The sequence below is a fragment of the Colobus angolensis genome, unplaced genomic scaffold (assembly GCF_000951035.1).
Source record: "Colobus angolensis palliatus isolate OR3802 unplaced genomic scaffold, Cang.pa_1.0 Scaffold116, whole genome shotgun sequence".
Taxonomy (NCBI): Eukaryota; Metazoa; Chordata; class Mammalia; order Primates; family Cercopithecidae; genus Colobus; species Colobus angolensis.
In genome coordinates, this window is record NW_012112697.1 from 4,168,210 (window position 1) to 4,176,268 (window position 8,059).

At 45.2% G+C, this 8,059-nt stretch overlaps 2 protein-coding genes across 7 annotated transcripts in view; one reads left to right on the plus strand and one right to left on the minus strand.

Moving 5' to 3' along the window:
* The window catches only part of IST1 (increased sodium tolerance 1 homolog (yeast)), an 83,661-nt gene that overhangs the window by 27,790 nt on the left and 47,812 nt on the right, over positions 1-8,059 (minus strand). For 3 of the 6 annotated variants that reach the window (XM_011961817.1, XM_011961808.1, XM_011961792.1), the window contains exon 1: positions 7,219-8,053. The exons of 1 other annotated variant lie outside the window; for it this stretch is intronic. The gene's annotated coding sequence lies outside the window, so the exon portion shown is untranslated. Of the gene's footprint in view, positions 1-7,218; positions 8,054-8,059 lie in introns of those variants that run through there. 2 more of the 6 variants (XM_011961835.1, XM_011961826.1) reach the window with 1 other exon arrangement.
* Positions 7,477-8,059, plus strand: part of ZNF821 (zinc finger protein 821) — a 34,510-nt gene continuing 33,927 nt past the window's right edge. Inside the window, exon 1 of the mRNA XM_011961764.1 lies at positions 7,477-7,923. The gene's annotated coding sequence lies outside the window, so the exon portion shown is untranslated. The remainder of the gene's footprint in view (positions 7,924-8,059) is intronic.

The window sequence follows — 8,059 nt, forward strand, 5'->3', positions numbered from 1 at the left end:
AAAAAAAAAAAAAAAAAACTGATATATCTATATAACAAATTCACAAATAAAAGCAACATATAAATAAATTATCAGTATCAGGGATCAAAGGGTGAGTATCACTACAGATTCTAAAGACATTTAAAGGGGATATTATAACCAACATACATCTATATATTCAACAATAAAATGAAATGAATCCCTCAGAAATTCAAATTTACTAAATTTCACACTAAAAAATAGAAAATATAGCCGCACTGTATCTATTACAAAAACTGAATCTAGGCCGGGTACGGTGGCTTAGCCTATAATCCCAGCACTTCGGGAAGCCGAGGCAGGCAGATCACTTGCGGTCAGGAGTTCGAACCCAGGCTGGCCAACATGGTGAAACCCTATCTCTACTAAAAATACAAAAACTAGGCAGGCGTGGTGGCAGGCATCTGTAATCCCAGCTACTCGGGAGGTTGAGACAGAAGAATTGCTTGAACCTAGGAGGTAGAGCTTGCAGTGAGCCGAGATCACACCACTGCACTCCAGCCTGGGTGACAGAGCCAGACTTTGTCTCAAAAAAAAATTAAATCTAAAATTAAGAACCATTCCAAAAGAAAATCCAGGCCCAAGTGGCTTCTCTGGCAAATTATATCAAACATCTAAAGAAAATTAGTACCAATATTACATGAACCTTCACACTTCTTGGGCTGGTATGAGAATTAAATGAAAATTTGTAAAGAAATTAGCACATTGTGTTATATGTACACAGTAAGCACCATGTAAACATTTGTTAAATAAATTCCAGTCAATGGACCCATATTTTAAAAAGTCTTAGCTCTTCATCTAAAGATTAGCTAGCCTTTCTGTGTGTTTTATGTTAAAATAAAATGTTTAAGGCATGCTTTATATATTTTTCCCCTGGTTTAACAACTTTGATTAATCTGTTTCAATCTCATTGCAAGACTTCAACTGTTTCTTACATGTCACTGTCACCCCCACACTGCCTAGCACAGTGTTCTGTACAAAGCTGTCACTCATGTATTATGTTAATTAGTAGAAAACTTAATTAAAAACCACATGCTTTTAAAAAATTCTACGAACTTACATAATCTAGTTTTGCTTTAGATTTAAGGAAAGAAAAGCAATTTGCTAAACTATTTTGTACGTACTGAGGATTTTTCAACTCCTATTCAACAGATCCCCATCTTACAAAGAAACTAATAATTAAAGACAATGACAGTAAATCACAAAAGTAACAACTAAAGGATATATCCTAAATGATTACCAATACATTAAATAAATCAGACTAAAACTGAATTTAAAGCAAAAGACTAGGCTGGGCGCAGTGGCTCACACCTGTTATCCCAGCACTTTGGGAGGCTGAGGTGGGCGGGTCATGAGGTCAGGAGATCAAAACCATCCTGGCTAACACAGTGAAACCTCATCTCTACTAAAAATACAAAAAATTAGCCAGGCGTGGTGGCGGGTGTCTGTAGTCCCAGCTACTTGGGAGGCTGCGGCAGGAGAATGGTGTGAACTCAGCAGGTGGAGCTTGTAGTGAGCCGAGATTGTGCCACTCCACTCCAGCCTGGGCGACAGAGTGAGACTCCGGCCCTCCAAAAAAAAAAAAAGCAAAAGACTGACTTAATCACTATCTCAGAATTTGAACCTGTTTTCAAACCTAAACATAACATAAACTTTGTTATCTTGTATGATTAGGAATATTAATTTTAGAGATAATAACCTAAAAGTTAATAAAATATTCTAGTCAACATTTACTATTTACAGATACATTAACAAACATATAAACCAATTTTTATACATATGTGATTATATACACATCACATACTAACATTGTACAGTAAGTAATCTAAAATTCGTTTTGGGATTCAGAGGTTACTCTAATATCACTGTGTACTTCAACATCTTTACTGTCATTCACTCACTCACCAAGTATTTGTTGAGTGCTATTCTATCAAGCACTGTGCTAAGCCACTGTCTACAACAGACATTCAAATGAGAGCTTCCCTAGCCTTCAAGGGGCTCACAACCAAATGGGTATAGCTGACATAAAAACAACTAAAAGACAAGTAAGCAATTATAACATAAACCCTAAAAAATGGTTCTGAACTAGTGACAATACTAGTTCTCAGTATTCTGCTTATATACATAAATATACTTATCTTTGTTAGTGTAACACTATTATTTTCATTAGTGTCACACAGGCGTCAGCAGCCCAATCCTTCACTTTACTTCAATTCTTAACACTCGCACAGCAAACCCATCTCGTTCCTCTTTTATCGCTCAGCTCGCTGCGACTTTGGGAGCTAGACAGCCTCTGCATCCTGAATAAGCAAAGTAAAACCGTGGACTGAGTCCCTCCTCTTAGGATATTTGGGGGAGGAAAGGAATCAGAACTGCTGCCCAAAACAGTGAAGCTGCCCAGAGGTAGTGATCCTGAAAGCTCAATTCAAAGTAGTAGTAGCTAAAAGTAGCCAAAAAAAAAAAAAAAAAGACTTCCTACGGGAGCAACTTCAGTGTTTGTAGCTCTAAAAGTATGAAGTGAGGAGGGGAGACAGCGGAGTCAAGAGTAGCTACAGACACTCCAATACGTACAAAAGCTTTTGGGTTTGAAATGTATGTGATCTTTTTCTTTTTTCTTTTTGAGACTGAGTTTTGCTCTTGTTGCCCAGGCTGCAGTGCAATGGCACGATTTCGGCTCACTGCAACCTCTGCCTCCCAGGTTCAAGTGATTCTCCTGCCTCAGCCTCCCAAGTAGCTAGAATTACAGGCGTCTGCCACCAGGCCCAGCTAATTTTTTCTATTTTTAGTAGAGATGGGGTTTCACCATGTGGGGCAGGCTGGTCTCAAACTCCTGACCACAGGTGATCCACCTGCCTTGGCCTCCCAGAGTGCTGGGATTACAGGTGTGAGCCCCCTCTCCCAGCCTGAGTGTTTTTTATGTTCTTATAAAAGAAGTAATTCAACCAAATTTAGGTACGACCACTGTATTACAGTTATGAAGATGTGACGTAAGAGTAGAAACAGACACAATGAGGCGCTAAGACACATCTCCAAGATAACACAGCCCAATTCCTGTATCTTTTTAAAAATGTTTATTAGCAGAGATGGGGCCTTGCTATGTTGCCCAGGCTGGTCTCCAACTCTTGGGCTCACCAATCCTCCCACCTCAACCTCCCAAAGTGCTGGGATTACAGGCATGAGCCGCCACACCTGGTGGTCCAATTCCTTTAGAAGCATTACATGTACAAATGGCACAAAGTTTACTGTGTATTTTCACACTATAATCAAATCTTCACTGGCCAAACTAAGACTGAAAATTTAATTTTAAAATAAGACTGTAAGATCAATAGCATCATGTGTTTGTTATTCACAGGAAAATCAAGCTTCAGAATTCAGAGACCATCAAAATTTTCTTGAAGGAGCTATAAATACTGAAATGCACAGGCATTATTACCAAAGTATCTTTATCTTGTTTCTCAATAAAATTGAGTTAAAAATATTATGGAAAATTAATTGGGACTTTTACCAAGAGTGTTCTTTTTTTTTTTTTTTTTTTTTTTGGAGACAGCGGCTTGCTCTGCTGCCCAGGATGCAGTGCAGTGGTGTCATCTCCATCTCGGCTCACTGCAATCTCCGCCTCCTGGGTTCAAGCGATTCTCCTGCCTCAGCCTCCCAAGTAGCTGCAAGAAGAGGCACCCTGCTAATTTTTTATTTTTAGTAGAGACGGGGTTTCGCCATGTTGACCAGGCTGGTCTCAAACGCCTAACCTCATGATCCACCTGCCTCAGCCTCCCAAAGTGCTGGGATTACAGACGTGAGCCACCACTCCCGGCCTGAGTTTCTTTTTTTGTTGTTTTTTTAAGACAGAGTCTCACTCTGTGGCCCAAGATGGATCCACCTCCTGGATTCAAGCAATTCTCCTGCCTCAGCGTCCCAAGTATCATAGGTGCCCGCCACCATGTCCAACTAATTTTTATATTTATAGTAGAGGGGGGGGTTTCACCATGTTGGCCAGGCTGGTCCTGAACTCCTAACCTCACATGATCTGCTCACCTCGGCCTCTCAAAGTGCTGGGATTACAGGCGTGGGCCAGTGCCCAGTCCCAAGTGTTTCTTTTTTTTTTTTTTTGAGAGAGAGAGGGAGTCTCACTCTGTCACCCACACAGGAGTGCAATGGTGCAATCTTGGCACACTGCAACCTCCACTTCCTAGGTTCAAATGATTCCCCTGCCTTGACTTCCCAAGTAGCTGGGATTACAGGTGCCCACCACACCTGACTAATTTTTTTGTATTTTTAGTAGAGAAGGGGTTTTACCATGTTGGCCAGGTTGGTCTCGAACTCCTTACCTCAAATGATCTGCCTGCCTCAGCCTCTCAAAGTGCTGGGACTGCAGGTGTGAGCCACGGTGCCTGGCCAAGAGTGTTTCTTAAAGCATATTTTTACAAAGCTATACTCATGGACCAAGCAATATAGAATCTTCATCGTATCTTGTTACAGTCTAAAACCCTATAGTAGACGCTGTCTAATATTCCACTCAGTAATAATTTTCTTCCTTTCTCTTTTTTTTTTGAGCCAGATTCTCACTCTGTTGCCCAGGCTGGAGTGCAGTGGCATGATCTCAGCTCACTGCAACCTCCACCTTTCAGGTTCGAGCAAGTAATTCTTCTGCCTCAGCCTCTGGAGTAGCTAGGACTACAGGCCACATCAACACTCCAGGATCATTTTTGTATTTTTAGTAGAGACCAGGTTTCACCATGTTGGCCAGACTGGTCTCAAACTCCTGACCTCAGGTGATCCATCCGCCTCAGCCTCCCAAAGTGCTAGGATTACAGGCGTGAGCCACCGCACCCGACCTCCACTCGGTAATAATTTTCTTATCAATTCTCCAAACTTTTGATATGTGTATCATATAAACAATGCTGAAATAAGTATTCATGGGCATATGACTTTTCCTGAATTTGGAATGACTAATTGTAGTACTCCTTTTTCTAGTTTTATTGTAAAACTCTGGGACTTCATTCTGATTTTATAAGAACCAGAGCTTAAACCAAATAAGCTAGAGACAGAGATTCTGGAGCTCCTAATAATTTAAAAGTCAGTGACATAGGAATAAAGAGGGAGAATGAAAACTTATTTGGACAAAATAATAACACTATTTTAAAAATAAGATACACAAAACTAGATGACTTTAAAATGTAACACTAACACTGGGCATTCAAAATACTTCTAATCCCAGCACTTTGGGAGGATCACTTGAGCCCATGAGTTCAAGACCAGCCTGTGCAACATTAAGAAACTCCATCTCGGCCGGGCGTGGTAGTTCATGCCTGCAATCCCAGCACTTTGGGAGGCCGAGGAGGGTGGATCACGAGGTCAGGGGATCGAGACCATCCTGGCTAACACGCTGAAACCCCGTCTCTACTAAAAACACAAAAAATTAGCCGGGCGTGGTGGTGGGCGCCGGTAGTCCAGCTACTCAGGAGGCTGAGGCAGGAGAATGGTGTGAACCCGGGAGACAGAGCTTGCAGTGAGCCGAGATCGCGCCACTGCACTCTAGCCTGGGCGATAGAGCAAGACTCCGTCTCAAAAAAAAAAAAAAAAAACAAAACTCCATCTCTCCCTCCCCACCTCGACCGAAAAAACAAAAGCCAGGTGTAGGCCTGTAGTGTCAGCTACTACTCCCGAGAATGAGGCGGAAGGATCACCTGAGTCCTGGAGATCAAGGCTGCAGGGAGTGCACTACTGCACTCCAGCCTGGGAAACAAAGTGAGACGGGCCCCGTCTCCAAAACAAAACAAAAAACAAAACAAAGGAAGTGTTTTAATTTTTTTTTTTTTTAAAGACAAAGTCTCACTCTGTCCTCCAGACTGGAATGCAGTGGTGCAATTACCGACTCACTGTAGCCTCCACCTCCCAGGCTCAAGCAATCCTCCTACCTCAGCCTCCCGAACTATAGATGTGGGCCTCAACGCCTGGCTATTTTTTATTTTTGTAGGGGTTTTGCTATGTTGCCCACGCTGGTCTTCAACTCCTAAGCTCAAGTGATCCTCCCATCTAGCCCTCCCCAAGTGCTGGGACTACAGGGCTGAGCCACCACATCTGGCCACTTTTATCTTCTAATGACTATTATCAAGTCCCCCTATCCCAGAAGTTCTTAGGAAGCAAATTTCCCACAAACTATTGACTTGTAGTACAAAAGCCAAAAAGCTTCTACTGGGAAAGGAGAGGGAAATATATACGTATATATTTCAACTATTATTTTGTTAAACTAGAAAAATACAGACATAGGAGGGGTATAGATAAAACAAGATTAGGCAAGAGTTGATCGTGTTTGAAGCTGGATGAGAGGATTCATTGTACTCCTGTCTGCTTGAAATTTTCCATAATAGTTAAAATATTACACAGAATTTTAAAATTCAAATTTCCTCTAAAGATCTGTTTAAGACCAGACTTTAAGTTTACTACGACAGAGAGTGAAGCTACTGTGTCTTTTGTAACTAAGCTACAGCTCCTGGGTCCCGACCTTCCTCAAAGTTTACGCTGTTGAGTTCCAAGAGCTCACCTCCAGCACCCCGGAAGACGAGCGCCGACAAAAACAAAGAGGAGAGGCGCAAGGATCCTCCCAAGATCTCTCACCACACAGGCAGAGATCCGAGAAAGCGGGCAGAGGCCGCTCGTTGCTTCAACGAAAGAAAATGTAATTTTCCCCGGCCAAAGTGGATCCAAGTCCGGCCCCCCAGCCCAGGAACAAGCCCAGGAGGCCACCCCGCCCACTGGAAGCGTCCCGGATTCGGGGGCATCTGCGTCTCGCGGCACTGGAGGCCCCGACCTTCCCGAAGTCTCTCCAGGCCAGAAAAGACGGGGTAGGAGTGTCGCCGAGGAGCCCTCGCCGAGGCCGCGGTGTTTCCGCCCCAGGGAAGATACACCTCGGGGCAAGAGTACTACGGAAAAGTTAAGCAGCTTCGGGTATCCAGGACTAGCGGCCTCCGAGCCGCTCGCGGTCCTGCCACGCCCCCCCCCACCCAGGCATGGGCAGCCTCCTACGCCGCGGGCCCTCGAGGGCCTGACCCCCGGTCTGACCCCCACTCCCACGATCCTTCCCTTTCTCCTCAGCTGCCCCCTCCGAAGTCGTTTGAATCCCGGGCCCTAGCGCTAGTTAGAGACCGCTAAGTCCGGAGCGCAGAGGGAAGAGGAGACCTCTGACGCCTAGGATGCCACACTCACCTAACCGAATCCTGCCGTGAACACAGCAGACACCGACTTCAGAATCAGCGTTCAGCATCCAAAATGGCGGCTCCTCGGCCTCAGCGCAGCAAGCACGAGCGGAGGGATCCACAGGGCCGAGATGGCCACGCCCTCCTTTCTAGGGATTGGCTGCGCGATCGCCGCTGCCGGGACCTACGCGCTGACTCGGGGCACCTTCCCTTGGTTTCCTTTGGAGTTGGCGCGGCCGGGGACTACTTCCCATGGCGGAGGCACGGGAGACGATGGCAGATGCGACACGCCATCTGAGTCAGCTGTTGGGGCGCGCCCTTAATTTCGCTCTGGGCGAGGTGAGGCCAGCAATGGCTGCTGGTTGTCGGACTCTGCGCCCATGGCCTCACCGCGCCCACTGCCTTGGTTCCGGATTCTTCCATAACCTGCTCCCAGTACTGCCTCTCTGACGCCGGGACTTGCTCCCTGAGATTTGTTGCCGCCCTTCGCTGGACTTTCGCCTTGGGTGGAGCGGCCGGGCGGGTTTCGAAGCCTGCGTATCCCTGACTTTTCATCCAGAGCCTCCGAGTCCCTCTACTGGCTCTTCGCGTTCCCCTGCCCCGCTTTTAAGCCGTCCGGTTGCCCTTTCAACCAGCATCGCTCCGGTCTATGTGGTGTAATTTAGTAGTGTTCCCTCAGCACCACATTCTCTGGCGATTTCCCTAATTTATCTCGGTATTCAAAGAAAACTTTGGTTACCTTTCAACTTATCTCTACTTAAGTTTGGAAGGGGCCTTCTCAGCACTTTGAGAGGCGGGGCGGGAGGATCTCTTGAGCCCGGCAATTGCAGACCAGCCAGGGCACCATAGTG